This window comes from Macaca thibetana, chromosome 3 (genome assembly GCF_024542745.1).
Source record: "Macaca thibetana thibetana isolate TM-01 chromosome 3, ASM2454274v1, whole genome shotgun sequence".
Lineage (NCBI taxonomy): Eukaryota > Metazoa > Chordata > Mammalia > Primates > Cercopithecidae > Macaca > Macaca thibetana.
The window spans coordinates 126176434-126200070 of record NC_065580.1 but is presented as its reverse complement, the minus strand read 5'-3'; the positions used below and the strand labels follow the sequence as shown (position 1 = coordinate 126200070).

The 23637-nt window shown below is 46.4% G+C and overlaps 1 long non-coding RNA gene across 11 annotated transcripts in view; it reads right to left on the bottom strand.

Annotated features, from left to right (window-relative positions):
* LOC126950266 (uncharacterized) overlaps positions 1–20782 on the bottom strand; it is an 81317-nt gene extending 60535 nt beyond the window's left edge. For 6 of the 11 annotated variants that reach the window (XR_007724105.1, XR_007724112.1, XR_007724113.1 and 3 more), the window contains exons 1-6: positions 20494–20782; positions 16146–16256; positions 14938–15068; positions 11417–11632; positions 10117–10189; positions 7855–7913 (exon numbers count right to left, since the gene is read on the bottom strand). This is a non-coding gene — a long non-coding RNA (uncharacterized LOC126950266). Of the gene's footprint in view, positions 1–3766; positions 3826–7854; positions 7914–10012; positions 10190–11416; positions 11633–14937; positions 15069–16145; positions 16257–20493 lie in introns of all 11 variants that reach the window. The other 5 variants (XR_007724111.1, XR_007724107.1, XR_007724108.1 and 2 more) reach the window with 4 other exon arrangements.
* Positions 20783–23637: the final 2855 nt, after the last annotated feature.

The following is a 23637-nucleotide window of genomic DNA, read 5'->3' as shown; positions in this document are numbered from 1 at the left end:
TGAGTTTCCAGCACATTAAACTCTTGGGGGACACCCTTAAAACCACAGAGCAGCAGCACTTATGGTAAACTTCAAACCAAGAGGTGCTGGGACCATCCAAGGCATGCGAAGAGAGACAAAGGGCTTGGCAGAGAAATACGGCAGTTAAGGAAAAAAGTCACAATGGAATCTGTAGTGCAGGGCTACTTATCAAAAGCACCTAAAAAAATAAGATCTCATTTAACTTTGGCCCCACTCACTCTCCAACCCACTCTAAAAGGGCCACACACAGACTCCACAAAGGCGCACAATGAGAACAGCATTTCCTCAACTGTCGAGCTGTGAGTATCCATACAATCTAACTCAATAGCTCCAGACCAGCCCTAATAACAGCTCCTCCCCAAACCACCCAACTCAAGGTCATACCAGCTGCGGACATATGTATTCAGAAAAACCCAAATCCTGTACACCACCACTACCAAACAACTTAAACGGCAAAAGAACCAACCCATTCATTTTTAAACAGCAATGGCCAGTTGCCGGGGAAATAAAAAGGAACAATGGAGTAGAGGAAAAGCAGACCTACTGGGAGGTCCACCAAAGACCCAGTCTCTCAGCTTTCAGCACTTTGCAAATGCAGAATCCTCTGGGGACTGTGGAGCTCCACGAGAGGCATGGTTTCAAAGATAAATAAGCAGGCAAGCGGGGCTAGGAAATTTGCTATGGGTATTATTTTCAAAGAATCTTTATAGGGTCATTAGAGGGAATGCGTTCTTAGGGCTATGTGTATTCCCCAAGATTCTGAGGTGATGTCAGTATCCGTTCCAGGATGATGTTTGAAACAATTTGTGTGTTCCTTGTATTCATGCCACCGAGTACCAGTGCTTTTGACTAATTTGAACTGATGCCCAGCTCACACTGACCCCGGCTCCTCCCCTGGATCTGGTTACCATTAGCTAGACTGTCATCCATATTGTACCTTTCAAAGAGTCCTAAAAACAGCTCTCTCGACTACTCTTCCAAGATCAAAGTAAAAATATCTGCCAAAGAAATGGGGACGCCGGGGCGCTGGTTGGATCAAGCCTGTTAATCCCAGCACTTTGGGAGGCCCGAGACGGGCGGATTCACCGAGGTTCAGGAAGATCGAGATCTTCCTGGCTAAACACAGTGAAACCCCATCTCTACTAAAAATACCAAAAACTTAAAGCCCGGAGCGACGGTGGCAGGCGGCCTGTAGTCCACCCAGCTAACTCGGGAGGCTGAGGCAGGAGAATGGGCGTCAAAACCCCGGCGAGGTGGAGCTTGCAGTGAGCTGGAGATCCGGCCACTGCACTCCATGACCTGGGTGACAGAGCGAGACTCCCGTCTCTAATAAAAAAAAAACAAAAACAAAGAAATGGGGAAAAAAGATTTGAAAGAGAGAAAAACAATTAAACATTCTCTAACACGCGAGCCAAAAGCGAAGGGGGAGGAGAAACTAGGAAAATCATACATGGGCTCACACCTATTTTCCAAAGCTGAGCTAAATAGTCTTGTTTGCTTGTGGTCTGTAAATATGTCACCAATTTTAAACTGCTAATGAAAAAAAAAAAAAGAAAAAGAGAATGAACAGAAAGCAGGCCCCAGGCTGGGCAACGGTGCACAGGATTTAAAGTGCCGTAATCTTAGCATTTTGGACAGGACGCGGCGGGTGGAAATCACCCAAGAGTCAGGAGTTCGAGACCAGCCTGGTCAACCTGGTTGAAACACCTTCTCTACTTAAAATTACAACCAATTAGCTGGCCATTGGTGGCGCGTTGCCTGTTAAACCCAGCTACGCAGGATAGGCCGCCGAGCAGGAGAAACAAAGCTTGAACCCAGCAAAGCAGAGAAAGTGATGACCTGAGATCACAAACAATTGCCCTCAAGCCAGGGGCAATTGAGAAGCAAAACATCGGTCTCAAAAGAAAAAAAAAAGCCATAAGCCATAGTTAAATAACTCAGATTTCATTAAAAAACCAACCCTAGTGGTGAATGGCTATTGGTCAACAATAAAAAAGATGGGATTACACGTGGGGGGGGTTCAGAACAGAGATTAAGATTCCAGTAAAGAATCCCAGGAATCTAACCCTTAAAATAATGAAAGAAATCCTTTCCTTGGAAAGTAATATCCTCTCAGGCCCAGGAACTCCACTAGTAGACAGCCTTCTTAAAAAAAAACATTTTCTGGCCGGGCATTGGGTTCCACGCCGCTAATCCCAGAGCACTTTGGGAGTTCTGAGGCAGGAAGATCACCTGAGGTCAGGAGTTCGAGACCGGCCTGGCCAACATGGCGAAACCCATTTCCACTAAAAAAATACAAAAATTAGCTGGCATGGTGCTGGGCACCTTGTAAAATCCAGCAACTCGGCGCAGGCTAAGGCTAGAAGAGTCACTTGAACCCAGGAGGCAGAGGTTGCAGTGAGCCAAGGTTCACGCAATTGCACTCCAGCCTTGGGCGACAAGAGTGAAAACTCTGTCTCAAAAAAAAAAAACATTCCTTTGGAGAAGAAACTTCTACATAAAAATCTTCAACATGAGACTGGAAAAAAATCAGTATTGGGATCATCCCCGGACCGTTGGCTTTTACAGTTGGTAGCTATAAGAACAAAAAGAAAAAGGATGTCATTTAAAACACAATATGTAGAAAAGAATAATTATTAAATCTGTATTGGTCTTTAACTTTTATACTTCTTTGAATCTTTAATTCTGTTATTGTAATGAGTCCAAAGAAAAATAGTATGAGTAAAATAAAAAGAACACCATAAATGGCTAATATTCTGTTTATCAAAGTCTACAGTGAAATATCCCATTAAATCCAAGTGCAGTGACTGTACACCCATAATCCAGCACTTTGGGAGGCTGAGGCCGGTGAATCTCCTGAGGTCAGGAGTTCGAGGCCAGCCTGGTCAACATGGTGAAACCAAACGCTACTACAAATACAAAATTCGGGGCAGGCGTGGTGGCTGGGGCCTGTAATCCAAACCAGCTACTCAGGAGGCTAAGGCAGGGAGAATTGCTTGGACCCAGGAGGTGAGACTTGCCATGAGCTGAGATCACACCACTGCACTCCCAGCATGGGTGACAGAACAAAAACTCCATCTTAAAAAAAACACTACACACACACACACACACACACAACAGCTAGCACATGACATTTGCTATGGGGAGGGACTAGGGATATGATCTTGCTGCAATCCTTCTTCCATTTTAGTAATTCGCAATACAGTGTGATTCCATCTCTGTTTCGTCTCCCCACTCACTCCAGCTCCACCGCCTCCCCCCAGCCAAAAACAAGCAAAATCAATTTATATTTCAGATTTCTTTAAAAACATATCTAACTAAATCATCTAATTAAAGGATAATATGCACGGCTCCATACCTAGTAAAAAAAAACTTCTTATGTCCTGAGTATCATGGACAATTTGATGAATGCTTGTTCAGCTGACTGGTGTAGACTATCAATAATAACCTTTCGATGCATTACGCCACATTAATCTTACACCTCAAAAGTAGGACAAATACTGTTCTTTCAGTTTTGTCTACCCAAAATGTAGTATTTACACATATTTAAAAATGGGTTAATAAAAAGAAAATGAGTTTTGTTCTAGAGAGTATGAGGAATTTTGAAAACATGCAATTCTCCTGTCCTGGCACATAATTAATACTTAGAGGCATTATTATTTCATGTGAAAGCTACCATTAAAGAAATTAATGTTAAACGTTACTTCACATAATCTTCTAACCTGACTAAAGACTGAAGACCTACCTCACAAAGCTGATTTATCAAGTTGTAAATCTTCACCTGTTGAATTCATAAGTTCATCTCTGAAAGGTAAGAATAAATACTTAATATTCACTAGGCAATATTCAGCAAAATGTAATATCCACTAGTACATATTTAACCATTTCATCACCAAGGGGTGGGTGTGAAAAGGAAAAGGACAGACTGGGCACCGTGGCTCACACCTGTAATCCCAGCACTTTGGGAGGCCGAGGTAGGCAGATCTTGAGGTCAGGAGTTCGAGACTAGCCTGACCAACATGGTGAAACCCCCGTCTCTACTAAAAAATACAAAAATTAGCCAAGTGTGATGGCAGATGCCTGTAATCCTAGATACTCAGGAGGCTGAGGCAGGAGAATTGCCTGAACCCAGGAGGCAGAGATTGCAGGGAGCCAACATCATGCCACTGTACTCTAAGCCTAAGTGAAAGACCAAGTCTCCATCTCAGGAGGGAAAAAAAATAATTAATTAATTAATTAATTAAGAAAAGACAAGACAATCGGGATGCTTGTTGCACCAGCTAAATCTTCTTTTGAGGTTTCTATACATTAACCAAACAAAATAATAATTGCAAATGGTCTCATCAGGTACTTCGTGGAGGATATGTCCTCACAAATAAACTGGTAACTTTGCAACCCACAGGTCTTTGAAACATATTACAATAATCTTAAATGGGGATCCTTTAATATCACATTGCATTCAAGACTATCTTTCTCTACACATCTATAAAAATCATTTATTCCCACATAGGCTTTAAAATCTCAGGCTGGCCGGGCGCGGTGGCTCAAGCCTGTAATCCCAGCACTTTGGGAGGCCGAGACGGGCGGATCACGAGGTCAGGAGATCGAGACCATCCTGGCGAACACCGTGAAACCCCGTCTCTACTAAAAAATACAAAAAACTAGCCGGGCGAGGTGGCGGGCGCCTGTAGTCCCAGCTACTCGGGAGGCTGAGGCAGGAGAATGGCGTAAACCTGGGAGGCGGAGCTTGCAGTGAGCTGAGATCCAGCCACTGCACTCCAGCCCGGGCTACAGAGCGAGACTCCGCCTCAAAAAAAAAAAAAAAAAAAAAAAAATCTCAGGCTTAAAAACAAGACATGGATACTATTTTCTTTAGCAAAAGTAGCAGAAAACTGTGAAAGAAAATGTCAATTGCGTGCCAGTCAGGTGAGGGCAGTCTTCACGTTTTAAAAGCTAACACTGGCATGACTTACTCAATGTTGGACCCAGATAAATTAAAAAGTGGAAGATAAAAATACCTAAAATAGGCCCGGTGCAGTGGCTCACGCCTGTAATCCCAGCACTTTGGGAGGCTGAGGCAGGCAGATCACCCGAGGTCGGGAGTTCAAGACCAGTCTGACAAACATAGACAAACCCCAACTCTACTAAAAATACAAAATTAGACAGGCATAGTGGCACATGCCTGTAATGCCAGCTCCTCGGGAGGCTGAGGCAGGAGAATCGCTTGAACCCAGGAGGCAGACATTGCATGGAATCGAGATCGCACCATTGCATTTCAGCCTGGGCAAGGACAGCAAAACTCCATCTCAAAAAAAAACAAAACAAAAACCATAAAATAACTCAGACTTAATTAAATATAACCCTGGTGGTGAATAAATATTTGTCAACAATAAAAAAAAATTTATTACTCAGAACAGAGAGGAGAGTCCAATAAGAATCCAAGAGTCTTAACTTTTAATAAAAAAATGAATCCATTCCTTTGACAGCAATATCCTCTCCAGGCCAGGAATTCCATTAGTAGACAGTCTTCTTAAAAAAAATTCCTGGCAGGGCATAGTGGTTCACATCTGTAATCCCAGCACTTTGGGAGGCTGAGGCAGGAAGGATCATCTGAGGTCAGGAGTTCAAGACCAGCCTGGCCAACATGCTGAAACCCCACCTCTACTGAAAATACAAAAATCAGGCTGGCATGATGGTGGGCGCCTGTAATCCCACCTACTCGGGAGGCTGAGGTAGGAGAATCACACGAACCCAAGAGGCAGAGGTTGCAGTGAGCCAGGATCACGCCATTGCACTCCCGCCTCAGCAAGAAGAATGAAAACCCCATCCCCCACCACAAAAAAAAAGTTCCTTTGGAACGGCCTTCTACATAAAGATCTTCAACATGACACTGGAAAAAAGGGTATGGGATCATCACTGGACCTTTGGCTTTTACAGCTTGAGTTATAAGGACAAAAAGAAAAAGGGATATCATTTAAACACAATATGTAGAATAGAATAACTATTAAATCTGTATTGGTCTTTAACTTCTATACTTTTATCTTTACTTCTGTTAATATAATTGAGTCTAAAGAAAAATAGCAATAAAATAAAAATATTATTGTTCAAAACATTGAACAATTATACTCTGTTCAATGCATTATGCCAGATAAATCTTGCATCTCAAAAGTAGGACAAATACTGTTCTTCCAGTTCTGTCTACCCGTAAATGCAATATTTACATGTATTCGTAATGGGTTAATAAAAAGAAAATGAGTTCATTGTTCTAGAGAGTATGATAATTTTGACAACATGAATTCTCTTGTCCTGGCACATAATTAATACTTAGAGGCATATTATTTCATGTGGAGGGTACCATTAAAAGAATTCAATGTTAAACCTTAAATAATGACTGAAATAAAAACAACAGCAAAAATGCTAATATTCTGTTTATCAAAGTCTGTAGTGAAATATCCCATTAAAGCCGGTTGTCGTGACTCACACCCGTAATCCCAGCAGTTTGAGAGGCCAAGGCGGGTGAATCACCTGAGGTCAGGAGTTCGAGACGAGCCTGGCTAACAGTGAAACCCCATCTCTAGTAAAAATACAAAAAGGAGCCAGACATTGGGGAGGGCGCCTGTAATCCCAGCTACTCAGGAGGCTGAAGAAGGAGAATCGCTTGAGGTGGAGGCTGCAGTGAGCCAAGATCACGGAATTGCACGCCAGCCCAGGCAACAAGAGCTAAAACTCTATCTCAAAACAAAACAAAACAGACAAACAAAAAACAGTAAGAGAAAACTGGAGCTAAGTCCTGCTCATTGTATTTACTTTCCTAAAATAAAACAACATTATTAAAAAAATTATGGCCAAGCCCAGTGGCTCATGCCTGTAATCCCAGCGCTTTGTGAGGCCAATGTGGATAAATCACATGAGGTCAGGAGTTCAAGACCAGCCTGGCCAACATGGTGAAACCTCAACTCTACTATGATTACAAAAATTAGGAAGGCATGGTTGCAGGTGCCTGTAATCCCAGCTACTTGGGAGGCTGAGGCAGGTAGAATTGCTTAAACCCAGAAGGTAAAGCTTGCCATGAGCTGAGAACACACTACTGCACTGCAAGGGCAACAAAACAAAACTCCATCTAAAAAAAAAAAAAAAAAAAAGAACTGCTAGCAGGTGCAATTATTCACAATATGTAGAAATTATTCTTTTCTACATACTGTGTTTAAATGATATCCATTTTTCTAATTGTTCTTATAGCTCAACCTGTAAAAGCCAAAGGTCCAGGGAGATGGGATATGATCTCACTGGCTATCCTTCCATTTTAGCAAATCTAAACAGTGTCATTCCATTCTGTATCGTCCCCACTCCAGAGCCAAAACAAGAAAATCAATTATACTTCTATTTCTTTAAAAACCTATCTAACTAAATCTAATTAAAAGATAATATGCATGGCTCCACACTCTAAAAGAAAACCTTCTGTCCTACGTATCATGGACATATGACAAATGCTTGTTCAGTTGACCGGTGTAGACTTCAATAATAATCTGTTCAATGCATTACACTAGATAAATCTTGCATCTCAAAAGTAGGACAAATACTGTTCTTCCGGTTCTGTCTACCCCGTAAATGCAATATTTACATGTATTTGTAATGGGTTAATAAAAAGAAAATGAGTTCACTGTCCTAGAGAGTATGAGAATTTTGACAACATGAATTCTCTTGTCCTGGCACATAATTAATACTTAGAGGCATATTATTTCATGTGGAGGGTACCATTAAAAGAATTCAATGTTAAACCTTAAATAATTATTTCACATAATCTTCTAATCTGACTTAAGATTGAAGACCTACCTCCTGAAGCTGTTTAATCAAACTGTAAATCTTCACCTGTTGAATTCGTAAGTTCATTTCTGAAAGGTAAGAATACTTAATATTCACTAGGCAACATTAAGCAAAATAATATCCACTAGTACTTATTTAACATTTCATCACCAAGGGTGGTTGTGATAAGAAAAGACAGGCTGGACACGGCGGCTGATGCCTTTAATCCCAGCACTTTGGAAGGCTGAGGCAGGCAGATCACGAGGTCAGGAGTTCGAGGCCAGCCTGCCCAACATGGTGAAATCCTGTCTCTACTAAAAATACAAACATTAACCAGGCATGGTGGCAGGCACCTGTAAGCCCAGCTACTCAGGAGGCTGAGACAAGAGAATTGCCTGAACCCAGGAGGCAGATGTTGCAGAAACCACGATCACACCACTGCATTCCAGCCTGGGTGAAACAGCAAGATTCTGTCTCAATCAATCAATCAATAAAAATGTAAGGAGGAAGCATTTACTGTGCATGTATATGCCTGGTATTATATGAAGCACTTTAGTGTCTTATCAAATCTTCAGGATAGATCTTCAGTTCTCATGACCACAAAAGAGGACACTAAAGCTCAGACAGGAGAAGAGACATGGCCAGCCTGTGTCCCCAGAGCCTACGGTCTTACCACCAGGTGAGACCGTTACACTGGTTCCAGGTATCACATGTTGTGAGATTTTTACTTTAAAATGAACCAAAAAAAAACAAACGCAAAAAAGGCACAAGCTATTAAAAAGTGGGAGAAACACTAAGAGAACCTTAAGCACATAACTAAAAATATTATGGAAATGTTACTGAATTCACTAGCAAATTTAATTCTAGATTTTCATTGAGGAGTACGTTATATTATTCATGATGAAGAAAAAAATGTTCACTTAAGTATATTAACATAAATACCATCAATATGATTTATCATGATTAAACGTTCACTTAAGACAATTCAGTCAAAATTCTGCATCTCATACAATTTTATAGTTTGCTAGAAGGTTACAAGTAGTCATCCAAATAAAAACAGTAAAACACATGATGTTTTCCACTGGTTATTGCTCTTTTTAGGTAAGCACTTTGGTTATTGCTCTTTTTAGGTAAGCACTTGATATACACCAACAGACAGAGGATAATAACAAATTGCTAATTTCTTTCATCATTATATAAAGGTGGCTTCAGGATAGAATAGTATAAGTGCAATGACGAATTTGAAATCTAATGTCAACTCAGTGATGCATCAAGATAAAAGCAGAGACAATAGGGGCACCTTGGTGAGTACTGAATTTTTATTTATTTATTTATTTATTTTGAGATGGAGTTTTGCTCCTTTTGCCCAAGCTAGAGTGCAATGGTGCAATCTCGGCTCACCACAACCTCTGCCTCACGGGTTAAAGCGATCCTCCTGCCTCAGCCTCCCGAGTAGCTGGGATTACAGACATGTGCCACCACGCCCATATAATTTTGTATTTTTAGTAGAGACGGGGTTTCTCCATGTTGGTCAGGCTGGTCTTGAACTCCCGACCTCAAGTATCTGCCTGTCTCGACCTCCCAAAGTGCTGGGATTACAGGCGTGAGCCACCACACCTGGATGAATACCAAATTTAATGAAGCAGACTAAGAGAAACAATTCATTTTAAAAAATAACATTTGGCCAGGCATGGTGGCTCACACCTGTAATCCCAGCACTTTGGGAGGCTGAGGCAGGTGGATCAGTAGGTCAGGAGTTCAAGACCAGCCTGGCCAAGATCATGATACCATCTCTATTAAAAATACAAAAATCAGCCAGGCGTGGTGGCTGGCGCCTGTAATCCCAGCTGCTCAGGAGGCTGAGGCAGAGAACTGCTTGAACCCGGGAGGCAGAGGTTGCAGTGAGTAGAGATCACACCACTGTACTCCAGCCTGGGTGACACAGTGAGGCTCTGTCTCAAAAAATAATAATAATAATAATTCAATGAAATCCCTAAGATGAAGGGCTTTGCAATACATATGTAAATAAATTCCCAATCTCCATGCTGAAAGTTTAAAAAAATTCTAATAATTAAAGAAACACAACTTTTCCTTAGCTTTGTAGCAATTTAGAAACAGAGAATGTTTCCAATATTTAGACACTACAAAGCACCTGACAAGGAGAAACGTGTAAGGAGGCATGACTCACCGGCAGCCCTGGGCCTGTCCACGGTACCCCCATGATGAAGAGTAACTCCACTGTGTAAATGCTCATGAACACAGGATTACAGGACTTTTCCAGTTTAGACATACCATATTTTCTTTCAGACAATTCTTCAACTTGCTTATGTAGATCAGCGATACGATTATTCCATTTCTCTGAAAACTGAGCAAAAGCTGATTCTCAATAATATGTCCCTATGTCAGAGCAGCACTAACATGTAAGAACTTATTTCATATATTTTACATTCTAACAGTCCACATCATTTTACTGCTTTGAAAAAAATTTTTCCCTTTTTTGGTGGTTCTTAGAATTGGTTTAATGAGAGACTATTAGAGAAGTTGAAAAGCAAGAGGGCAGAAAAGTTCAATCAAATTAAACACGGTAACAGGGAGGCCACAAAGAGGAGGTCTCCAGGGGTCTTTTAGCAAACTTCCTAAAACTTGTCTCAGCTGTGCGGAAATAAGTCTTTACAGCAGCCGGGTGTGGTGGTGCAGGCCTGTAATCCTAGCACTTCAGCAGCAGAGGCAGGCGGATCTCTTTGAGCTCAGGGTAACATAGCCAAAACCCCCCTCCCCACCCCCACCTATCTCTACCAAAAAATACAAAACAGCCAGGCATGGTGGTGGGTGCCTATAGTCCCATCTACTCAGGAGGCTGAGGCAGGAGAATCACTTGAACCCAGGAAGCAGAAAGCAAGAGGGCAGAAAAGTTCAATCAATTAAACACGGTAACAGGGAGGCCACAAAGAGGAGGTCTCCAGGGGTCTTTTAGCAAACTTCCTAAAACTTGTCTCAGCTGTGCGGAAATAAGTCTTTACAGCAGCCGGGTGTGGTGGTGCAGGCCTGTAATCCTAGCACTTCAGCAGCAGAGGCAGGCGGATCTCTTTGAGCTCAGGGTAACATAGCCAAAACCCCCTCCCACACCCCACCTATCTCTACCAAAAATACAAAACAGCCAGGCATGGTGGTGGGTGCCTATAGTCCCATCTACTCAGGAGGCTGAGGCAGGAGAATCACTTGAACCCAGGAAGCAGACGTTGCAGTGAGCCAAGACCATGCCACTGCCAGCCTGGACGACAGAGCAACACTCCACCTCAAAAAAAAAAAACAAAAACAAAAACAAGGTTAAAAGGGACCCCAGACCTTAAAGGTACAAGTTTAAGAGGGACCCCTGAGCAAAAAATGCCAACCCTTTTTCTCTCAATCTTTGCAACACCAGGAGGGTGTAACAGTTTTGCAGCCTAGCTGTAGCAGGCTGATGCCCCCAAGATGCCCATATCCTAATCCCGGAAACTGGTGAACATGACCTTGTATGGCAAAAGGGGCTTTGCAGATATAATGAAGTTAAGGGTCTTTGGCTGGCTTGTACTGGCGGGGTTAATGTACTCACCCGGATCCTTATAAGAGCAGAGAAGGTGATGGAGAGGGTGGGAGGTGTAGTGACGGAAGCAGGAAACTCCAGTCATTCAGGACATGCAGCACAAGCTGAGAAGTGCAGGCCGCCTCCAGGGCCAGGAGACAGATTCTCCTGCAGAGCCTCGGAAGGCAACAACCCTGCTCCCACCTTGCTTCAGTGGGACTTACTTTAGAATTCTGGTCTTCAGAACTGTAAGGGAATACATTCGTGTTGTTTCAAGTCACTGTGTGGTAATTTGTTGCAGCAGCCACGGGAAACTAGTATTGTAGTGAAGCCTCAAAACCCATCTGAAGGGGCTGGGCTCAGTGGCTCATGTCTGTAATCCCAACACTTTGGGAGGCTGAGGAGGGCAGATCACTTGAGGTCAGGAGTTCGAGACCAGCCTGGCCAACGTGGTGAAATGCCGTCTCTACAAAAAATACAAAAATTAGCCGGGCACAGTGGCACATACCTGTAATCTCAGCTACTCAGGAGGCTGAGACATGAGAATTGTTTGCACCCAGGGTGGGGGGGTGGAGGCTGCAATGAACTGAGATTGCACCACTGCACTCCCGCCTGGGTGACAGACCAAGGCTCCATCTCGAAAACAAAAACAAAACAAAACAAAAAAACCCACCTGAAGAAGTTTCCAGTTCTGCCAGCAGTCCCCCACCCAACCCTCGGAAGCAGACATTCCATTGCTGTGGGCCATGGACAGGCAAAACGAAGCGCCTCCTCCTGGCAGAGGCCTACCCAGGAGAAACCCAAGGGAAGGCACTGCCTGGCCAGGCTCTCTGCCAAAGCCATATTATGGTGTTTTTTGTTTTTGTTTTTGTTTGAACACAGTTTCACTCTGTCTCCCAGACTGGAGTGCAGTGGCACAATCTCGGCTCACTTCGACCTCTGCCTCCCCAGTTTAAGCAATTCTCCTGCCTCAGCCTCTTGAGTAGCTGGGATTACAGGAACATAGTATGCCTAGCTAATTTTTATATTTTAAGTAGAGATGGGGTTTTGCCATGTTGCCCAGGCTAGACTTGAACGCCTTACCTCAAGTGATCCACCTGTCTCAGCCTCCCAAACTGCTGGGATTACAGGAGTGAGCCACCGCACCCAGCACTCCCCAAGGCAGGCTTTTTCCAGGGGATCAGTCCTGGTCTGGTCTGGCTCTGCCCACTCTCCCTCTCACCTAGCTGCAATCCCTAGCTCCTTCTCAGTAGAGGAGTGTGGACCCCAACCCCAGCTTGGTATGGTTCAGATCTGCGTTTCACTCATGGAACCTGGCTGCTCCCCAGGCCCTGGAGAAAAACAGGGTCTCTCTGCAGGTATGATACAGGATGGGCCTGTCCCCAGGACCCTGTGAGAGGGAAGCCCAATGTCCCACCAGATTGGCAGAGCTGGGAAAGAGAAAGTTTTATGATAGCCCTAAGGAAAAAAAGAGGCAGCAGAGGAAGCAGGACAGCACTCACATGGAACCCATGTGGCTGCCTCAGTGAGGTGAGGGAGGAGTGCACCCCAGTGACATGAGGGGGAAGAGAGGCGCGGTTCCAGGGCAGCTTTCCCCCTCATTTCCTGCCATGTTACTCTGATCCCCTCCAGGTGAGCCTGCCCACTTTGTGCCCAGGAGCCTGTAGAAAAACACAGCTCCAAATGGTTATGGCCCCAGGAGTGGGGCACAGCAGGGAGGAGACCTGGACAGAGGACAGGCAGGGGAGGAGGGAGTGGGCCTCAAACTCCTGGAGGGGGCCCTTCTCATGGGTCCTCCTTTTTGGCTTCTCCTTCTTTACCCTGGGCTGATCACCCAGGGAAGAACTGAAGCAAGGTTTCTCACCCTCAGGTCCAAGGGGTTCAACTACCGGGCCCTTAGGGAAGTGTGAGCCCCCTGAAAGGATGCAAGGGTTTTTTTTTTGGAGATGGAGTTTCGCTCTTGTCACCAAGGCTGGAGAGCAGTGGTGCAATCTCACCTCACTGCAACCTCTGCCTCCCGGGTTCAAGTGAATCTCCTGCCTTAGCCTCCAGAGTAGCCTGTAAGGTGTAAAGCCACAGTAAGGTGGCTGCCACCACGCCTAATTTTTTGCATTTTTAGTAGAGATGGGGTTTCACCATGTTGGGCACGCTGGTCTCGAACTCCTGACCTCAGGTGATCCGACCGGCTTGGCCTCCCGAAGTTCTGGGATTACAGGCGTGAGCCACTGCGCTTGGCCGCAATGCAAGGTTTTGCATGGAGAGCATGTACATGCCTTTCTGGAAAACAGTCCACAGCTTATTCTCAGCAGGCTCCACAGTCAAAAAAGGTTAGAACTCTTGCTACAGAGCTGTGGGAGCACCTAGGTGAGGGGCCTGCCAAGGGCATTCTGGGGACTACCTGGGCACCCCTGAGCCCACTGTCCCCTAGGCAGGCTGCACTGCTTGGTATTTGCAGAGCTGAGGGGGTGGGGCACGTGGGGACTGTGAAATTGCCCTGAGATGACCCACAGTCCTCAGCTGGGAAGTGAGGGGTGCATCTCCTGCAGCATCCTCCATCCCTAGACCATGGGGCCAGGAGAACTGATCCTTTCAGCAAGTCAAAAGCCTATTACTGACTTCTTCCCTGGCCATGTAGACAGTGAACCAGGGTAGTCATATCAAGTAAATGCCTTGGTCCTGTCACCGAGGTGACCAGTAGGCATTCCCAGGTGCAGTGAAGGTCCTGACACCAAGATATGCACCTGGCCACCTGAGGAAAGAGAAAGGACTATCTGAGGGGATGGGGCAGAGCTGGGTGTGGAGTGGTCCTTGTGGGTCTTGGTGAATGGGAGGGGGAGCAGCATGATCCAGACCTTGAGGCAGAAGGACAACCAGGAGACAGCCTGGAAAATGTGCTGGACCCACAAGGGCTCAAGGCTGGCCAGAGAGGGAGGTGGGATAGGCTGGAAAGTCCTGAGGTCTGAAGATTGGCCCTGGCAGAAAGAAGCCAGGTAAGGTGGGGTGTTACCTGCACCCTGGGGGCCAACTGCAGGCCAGATCAGGCCAATTACCGGGCCCTTAGGGAGATGTGAGCCCCTTGAAATGGTGGAAGGTTTTTTGTTTTTTTTTTTTTGAGACGGAGTTTCGCTCTTGTCGCACAGGCTGCCACCTTTGCCCAGAGCAGGCACCAACATTTCTGGCTCTGGGTGTGACCTCAGAATGGGGAAAAGCCCCAACCCCCACCAGGACCACCTGCCGCCTAGACTACTTCAGATGCTGAACCCAAGCCAGGGGCAGGAAGCTAGAATGACACCTAGGTTAATCCCGATAAAGTCCCTGGCTCCCCCTAGCTACGGGGCTGAAGGGGAATTACAGCCCAAACCCCAGATGCTGACTCTCCAACACTGAGCCCTCAGTGCCCACAGGGAGATAGAATCAGCACACTATCCAGATGGGGAAATGGGCTCAGAGAAGTGCAAGAGCCTTGCCCAATGCCCCAGACCAGGGCTCCAGACCCACAGGGTTCTTTTGTCACTGTGTCCAGAGGGCAGCAGCTGCTCTGAGGTACCCACCTGAGCCTGGCAGCTTTCTCCAACTTCGGAAGCCCAGGAGCATGGCCCAGGTCCACAGATGCACCGGCATGAGGTGCGCCCAGAGGGACAGAGGCAGATGAGTTTCGTCTCCTCCACTGGATTGTGAGGGCCTAGAAGGAGACAAGGGTCTGCTTGAGAAGGCACTGAATAGTGAGCAACTTGGGGCGGTTTCCCTCTGGATGGATCTGCAGTGCCTGGATGGAACCTGGCTCAGACAGAGCTCAGTTCTGCAGGTCCCTGAGGCATGGAGAGTTCACAGCTACCAAGTGTACGAGTCTGGATTCAAAGCCAACAAACAGCATGACTTGAAAGTCCCTGCCCTACCTGGACCACTCACCTCTTGGGAGTCACCCTTGCAGGCTCATCAGATGCCCAGGCCAGCAGCACAGCCGGCCAGGACCAAGGAAACCTGGGGAGCCTCAGAGTACCCCCAGGTATTCCAACCTAAACCTGGCACCCCTGCCTCTCACCACCCTTCTTCTTGCTTTAACCTCACCCCCTACACAGAGCCTGGGCCACCTAACGTGGCATCAAACAGATGCCTCAATAAATCAGAGTCTAATTTTCGTGGAGAAAAAAAAAAAAAAAACTTAACAGATATACATACAAATTCAAAATATATCCTAAAGTACATATAAATTCAATATATATCCAATCATGGTGACTATGACAGTAGAACATTAAAATACTATTTTCAAAATGTATACAAGCTTAATGTTCTATTTATTCAAACTATTCAAAATACAAATCATCAACATAATTTGCCACTAACATCTCATTCAGTCCCTTCACAGGACACATGATTCACTGGGAGTTAATAAATTAGCAGCTGGCAGGCAGTGACACATAGCAAAAATGAAAACCAAGAGGTGAAATAGTTCTGAAATAAAAAGGGTTTTAAAGCTAAGAGAAATCATTGAATTACTAAGTCATTAGCACTAATTTTGAGCCAACTAACTAATTAATACGAGATGACACAGTGTCCTATGTTTTGGCAAATACAAACTATGTTTAAACAATGTCTGTAATGTGACTTTCAAAATGCTCCTGGCTTTACAAAGATGTGATTAAAATGTAGTAATACGTTCTAACACATTTCCCCCTGCAGAGAATGTTGTAACTTTCATCAGTCACACTGAGAGTCCAGAAGATGAAGGAAAAGGTAGTGGATTTCACTGAGAACTTACCAGAGTTGAACTCCCTCACTTTCTGTTGCCCAGCATTGGCAGGTTACGGGACTGGTGGCTGTGGTGTCTCAATGGTCTTTGGTCTCTTAGAAGGTGGAGAATCATCATCATCTTGAAAAAGAACATATGCTCATTACTGAAGGAACCATCTTAGGTTACAGCCACCTCCGGGTCAATTCCCAACATTCAAAATCTGAGCAGGGCTTTAAAGCTATTTTGAGTATTAATAATTATTTCTGTATTGCGAACTTCAGCATACTTTTTTTCTAGTTATATCTGAAATGTTATTCTTCTGGGATGTGCGCAAGTGAATACTGCTTTTTCTTCTGTCTTGCTTCATTACTTTTTAGTTGCTTCATTTGAATCATCATAAGTCTCCCCTTCTCCTCAAATAGCTTTCAACTTGCTGCCAAGAACAATAATCTATTTTAAGGCTTTTGAGAAAAAACTTTCAATGAAGAGAGCCACCTAAAGTTATACAAATATAGAAGAAACGGGGTAAAATAAAGCTTAGATTGGAAAAAAATATTTAAGATTGTACAAAATTCAAGCACACATAAACAAGGGAAGCTGGGTAATTGTATGTTCAAATACTTTTAACAAGTGCAAAATGTGGAGGCTTAAAGAAATAGGGCTGGCCAGGCATGGTGGTTCACGCCTATAATTCCAACACTTTGGGAGGCCGAGGCAGGCTGATTACTTGAGGTCAGGAATTCGAGACCAGCCTTGCCAACATGGTGAAACCCCATCTCTACCAAAAATACAAAAATTAGGCCAGGAGCGGTGGCTCACACCTGTGATGCCGGCACTTTGAGAGGCCAAGGCGAGTACATCACCTGAGGTCGTGAGTTTGACTAACATAGAGAAACCTTGTCTCTACTAAAAATACATTAGCTGGACATGGTGACGCATGCCTGTAAACCCAGATACTTGGGAGGCTGAGGCAGGAGAATCGCTTGAACCCGAAAGGCAAAGGTTGCGGTGAGCCAAGATCGCACCATTGCACTCCAGCCTGGGCAACAAGAGTGAAACTCCATCTCAAAAAAAAAAAAAGAACAAAAATTAGCCAAGAGTGGTGGCACATGTAATCCCAGCTACTTGGGAGGCTGAGGCAGGAGAATTGCTTGAACCTGGGAGGCTGAAGTTGCGGTGAGCTGCGATTGCACCACTACACTTCAGCCTGGGTAACAGAGTAAAACCCTGTCTCAAAAAAAAAAAAAAGAGAAAGAGAGAAAGAAAGCAAGAAAGCAAGCAAGCTACATTATTTATGAAACAGATACTGTTGACTCGGTCACAAGAAAGCCTGTGTATAAATGAGCAGTAAGATATTCAAGCACAGCACACACTCTACTCAGGACAGCTATCCTGAGTTCCATGCTTACTTCCTTCTGGATACACCAGCAACTCAATCTGCTATGATCCTGCAATACATCTCTTGTTAAAATTAGAGACATCTGGGCCAGGCACAGTGGCTCATGCCTGTAATCCCAACACTTTGGGAGGCCGAGGCAGGTAGATCACCTGAGGTCAGGAGTTTGAGACCAGCCTGGCCAACATGGTGAACTGCTGTCTCTATCAAAAATACAAAAATTAGCCTGGCCTGGTGGCATGTGCCTGTAATCCTAGCTACTCGGATCCTGAGGGAGAAAAATCGGTTGAACCTGGGAGGTGGAGGTAGCAGTGAGCCAAAATCGTGCCACTGCACTCCAGCCTGGGTGACAGAGCAAGACTGTCTCCAAAAAAAAAAAAAGAAAGAAAGAAAAAAAAAAATTAGACATCCGGATCAAATCAGCTACTTCTGTCACCGTCTAGTCCCGCAAAGTGTCAGGTAACGTCCTATTAAGATCGCTGCTCACATATCTATAAAAATACTGAAAATATCATTTTAAAAAATCTTTTTTTTTTTATTTTGAGACGGGACTTTTGCTCTTCTTGCCCAGGCTGGAGTGCACTGGTGCGATCTCGGCTCACTGCAACCTCCACTTCCTGGGTTCAAGCAATTCTCCTGTCTCAGCTTCCCGAGTAGCTGGGACAGCAGGCATGCACCACCATGCCCGGCTAATTTTGTAGTTTTAGTAGAGACAGGGTTTCTCCATGTTGGTCAGGCTGGTCTTCAACTCCCGACCTCAGGTGATCCACCCACCTTGGCCTCCCAAAGTGCTGGGATTACAAGCGTGAGCCACCGCACCTGGCCAAGAAACCCTTATTTAAAAACAAGCCAGGTGTGGTGGCTTACGCCTATAATCCCAGCACTTTGGGAAGCAGAGGCAGGTGGATCACTTGACATCAGTAGTTTGAGACAAGCCTGGGCAACATGATGTAACCCCATCTCTACTAAGAATATATATAAAAATGCCGGGCGCGGTGGCTCACGCCTGTAATCCCAGCACTTTGGGAGGCCGAGACGGGTGGATCACGAGGTCAGGAGATCGAGACCATCCTGGCTAACACGGTGAAACCCCGTCTCTACTAAAAAATACAAAAAACTAGCCGGGCGAGGTGGCGGGCGCCTATAGTCCCAGCTACTCGGGAGGCTGAGGCAGGAGAATGGCGTGAACCCGGGAGGCGGAGCTTGCAGTGAGCTGAGATCCGGCCACTGCACTCCAGCCTGGGTGACAGAGCGAGACTCCGTCTCAAAAAAAAAAAAAAAAAAAAAAAAAATTAGCTGGGTGTGGTGGTGGGCACCTGTAATCCCAGCTTCTCAGGAGGCTGAGGCAGGAGAATCGCTTGACCCTGGGAGGTGGAGGTTGCAGTGAGCGGAGATCTTGCCACTGCACTCTAGCCTGGGAGACAACAGCAAAACTCCATCTCAAAAAAAAAAAAAAAAAAAAAAAAATAGACCCCATTTCAAAACAAAAAGAAAAGCAAAACAAAACACAAACGTGGTATGGAAATAAAAATAATTACCGTGTTAAACACAGCTTCGTAGAAAATAAAAGACCACTCAAATACAATAAGCTGTCTTTTTAGACAGGTATAATTGTTATTCTTATTTTACAGCTTAAGAAACAGGCTCAGAGAATGTTATTTGATTGGACCGTGTTGGATCTCTGGCCAGTGCAGCTGAGATCAGACTTCGTGTGTAACTCCACTAGCCTACCAGGGTGCCTCTCACAAAGGTAAGAAATGTAAATTTGGCCTAATATACGAAGTTGCCACGGCAGCACTGGGTCAGTTCTACATACACTACTTCTATGTTCATCAAGGGAAACCTTACAGGAAAGTGAAAATGTTTCTAGAAGGTGATTGGACACCAGCACATTTGCTTGTTGCCTTTGGGCTCTTCTTCTCAGGCCAACAGTAACCTGAAATTATTGACTGACTATTCCAGTCAACTGGAGAAAATGGTACCAAGGTCGCCAACATCAGACAAATTCACTTGAGGACCTATCTATGTACTTTGAAAGACAAAACTGCTTGTGAAGGATACTGTATTTCAGAAAAACAGAATCATATTAACAACTAATAACACTGTAAAATGCTGATGTGTTGAATGCTACTTTAGAAAAACATGTTCAAATCGAGGGAAAAAAGTCGAAAACTACATATCTAGCTAGCTAGTTAACTATCTAGAGACATGCTTTCATTCCTGGCCTCAAGTAGTCCTCCTACCTCAGCCTCCTAAGTGCCTGGGCCACAGGTGGACACAGTTACACCTGGGTTTTTTGTTTTGTAGAGACAGGGTTTCACTACATTGCCCAGGCTGGTGTCATACTTTGGAGTCTCGCTGTGTTGCCTAGGCTGGGGTGCAGTGGTGCAATCTCAGCTCACTGTAACCTCAGCCTTTGGGTTCAAGGAGTAGCTGGGACGACAGGCATGTGCCACCACACCTGGCTAATTTTTGTACTTTTTGTAGAGACTGAGTTTCACCATGGCCAGGTTGGTCTCAAACTCTTGACCTCAGGTGATCCACCCACCTCGGCCTCCCAAAGTGCTGGGATTACAGGCTTGAGGCACCAAGCCTGGTGGAGCACTTTCTTGTTATTAAACAGCCTAACCCAGGCGGGGCACAGTCCCTCACGCCTGTAATCCTGACGACTCTGATGGCCAAGGTGAGAAGACCGCTTGAACCCAGGAGCTCGAAACTGGCCTGGGCAACACAGCGAGACCCCCATCGCTACAAAAATTACAAAAATTAGGCCACGTGAGCACCGCCCCCGGCCAATTTTTGTATCTTTTGTAGAGACGGGGTTTCTTCATGTTGCCCAGGCTGGTCTAGAACTCCTCAGCCCAAGCCAGCCATCCTCCCGCCTCGGCCTCCCAAAGTACTGGGATCGCAGTTTTATTTGGCAGTCCCTCCCTGTTGAACACTTAGGTTCTTTTTTTTACTTTTTTAGACAGGGTTTACCTCAGTCTCGCAGGCTGGAATGCTATGGTGGGACCATAGCTCATTGGAGCCTTGAACCTTGGGGTTCAAGTAGCTGGGGGCTGAGGTAGGACTACTAAAACAGGGTCGCACCATGTTGCTAGACTGATCGTGGCCTGAAGGGATCCTCCCGCCTTGGTCGCGCCTGGACATATTTTTGTATTTTTGACCGACATAAACACTGCGCTGGGTCTGAGTTTGTCAACTACCCTTCTCCAGCCAGCAACACACAGGACCTGGAGGGGAGGTCGCGGTTACCAGGCTCCACTCTCAGGAGAGAAAACTGCTCAGCTACTGACACTCCCACCTCCGTGACGCCGCCGAACGCCCCCGCCTGTGACATCGCTCCAAGGCCCATCCTTGCGACGTCACCGAAGGCGCGCGCTTGTGACGTCGCAGAAGCCCGCTCCTCACGCGGAGCCGATCGGAACTCGCGGCGGGGCTGCAGGTCTTCCAGGAGCGCTCGTGCGCGGACGCCTGGCCCAGGCCGCCGGGGGGGATATAACCGGCAGCTGAGCTGGCCTTTTTGTGTCCGCAAGCTTCGGCGCGGCTGCCGCCGCCCATAAGCTACCGGGAGGAGCTTTACGACTTCCCCGCCTGCAGGGCCGGGCGTAGCAAGGGCCAGACGCGTCACGAGCAGGCGCTGCGCCCCAACCGGCCGGCTCCTGGCGGGCCCGTTGCGGAGAAGCTCCTCAATGGCCAGCGGCAGCTGCAGCCTCGGCAGTGCACTCGCCTCACCTGATCCCGGGTACGTGCATCCCACAACACCTCCCCCAGCCAGGACCCGAGGACCCCCGGGAGCGTCCCCCGCCACCTGGCGCGGCTCATCCTGGGCAGGGTAGGCCCCCTCTGAGGTTGCCCCGCATTAGGGAGCTGCACCGCGGAGCTCGACCTCTCAGGGGCCGTTGTAATCGCATTAAGCCTTTGAAACTTTGTAGCGGTGTAAAAGGCGCTAGAAAACGAAGAAAACATCTTTTTAAAAATATAAGCGATCGGTCGGGCGCGGTGGCCCACGCCTGTAATCCCAGCACTTTGGGAGGTCGAGGCGGGTGGATCACGAGGTCAGGAGTTCAAGACCAGCCTGGCCAGCATGGTGAAACCCCGTCTCTACTAAAAGTACAAAAATTAGCCGGGCGTGGTGGCGGGCGCCTGTAATCGCAGTTACTCCGGAGGCTGAGGCAGAGAATTGTTTGAACCCGGGAGGCGGAGGTTGAAGTGTGCCGAGATCGCACCACTGCACTCCAGCCTGGGCAACAGACCGAGACTTTGTCTAAACGTGTGTGTGTGTGATCGAGCCCGGCAGGTTGAGATTACAATGAGCCGAGATTATATAAAAGATCAAGCACGGGAGGTTGAGGTTACACTCAGATGAGATTGCCCCGTTGCACTCCAGCCTGTGTGACAGAGGGATACTCTGTCTCTAAAACCTTACATGCAAGTGAGAGCTTTTCTTCCAGCGCTCATGCTCAGACTGAAGAAAGTAATTGGGCCGGGCCCAGTGGCTCACGCCAGTAATCCCATACTTTGGGAGGCCGTGGCGGTGGATCGCTTGAGCTCAGGGGTTCCAGACTAGCTTGGGCAACATGGTGAAACCCTGTCCCTACAAAAATACAAAAAATTAGCTGGGCATGGTGGCACGCGCTTGTAGTCCCTGCTGCTTGTAGGGCTGAGGTGGGAGGATCGCTTGAGTCCAGGAGGTCGAGGCTGCACCTCCTGGGCTCAGGCAATCCTTTTCAGCCTCCCAAAGTGCGGGGATTACACTGTATTTTAATGCTTTTTTTGAAAATGGAAACTTTTACAGGCAATTCACTTCCTTCAAGCTAATGATAAGGAAATGATGCTATTCTGTTTTGTTTTCTGTTTGTGTGTGTGTATGTGTGTGTTTTCTTTTTTGAGACAGGGTGTTGCTCTGTTGCACAGGCCAGGTGCAGTGGCTCATGCATGCCTCTAATCCCAGCTACACAGAAGGCTGAGGCAGGAGAATCGCTTGAACCCAGGAGGCAGAGGTTGTAGTGAGCCGAGATCGCACCACAACACTAATGCCAACATGCCCAGCTAACTTTAGCATTTTTTAGTAGAGACTGTGTTTCACCATGTTGGCAAGGCTGGTCTTGGACTCCTGACCTCAGGTTATCCACCTGCCTTGGCCTCCCAAAGTGCTAGGATTACAGGCATGAGGCACTGTGCCTGGCTAATTTTTGTATTTTTAGTAGAGGCGGGGTTTCACCATGTTAGCCAGACTGGCGTTGAACTCCTGGCCTTAAGTGATCCACCTGCCTCAGCCTCCCAAAGTGCTGGGACTACAGGTGTGTGCCACCGTGCCCGGGCCCCCTTTATTCCTTACAATCATGCAGTTCTAACTCAGCAGTCAGAGGTAGATTTTTCACTTGCAGCAGAGGCAGTAGAGGTTTTGGAAATGCTCCTTGAGGCAGACACTACACCCCGATTTCATGGAGTGCTTTGGGCTGAGCCAAGTCTGCAGTAGGCAGAAGGCTCTGAGAAGTCGTCCCAGCCTGGACAAAGAACAGTTCAGAGCTCTGGGGCACAGGGGTGTGCTCAGCAGGACTGGGTGGACAGGACCTTTGTTGCGAAGGTGAAGAGCGCAGGCTTCCAGGAGCAGGTGCCTGACAGACAGGCTTCTTTGGGAGGTGGCCAGAGGAGATGTCTGTTTGCTGGGGCAGGAATTGGAGGGAGCCGCCCAGCCTGGAGAGGTTCAGCCAGGCTGTCACAAGGCTTTGAAACTTCCCATCTGAGAGTCTGCACTCCCTGTTTGCTTTGATGCATTAATAAATATCCCACCCAAATCTGCACCCATCCACTCCTGTGTTCAAGAGCTGTTTCAGGGAGTCAACCTCATTTTTGGCAGTGTCCAGCCCACTGACCTCAGCTCTGTGTGCCTGGAAGGGTGGCTCTCCTCTGGGGGGATAGGATTCGGAGGCAGGGGGAGAAAGAGTGATGTTAGAGAGCTCGGTCTAGGACTAGAGGATCATGTGCCCTTATGTAAAATACATCTCAAGTTAGGGAAGAAAGCAGTGGCTTTATGCTTTGTGTGTGTGTGTGTTTTTTTTCTTTTGTTTGTTTTGAGACAGGGCTCTATGGACCAGGCTCTATGGATCAGGCTGGACT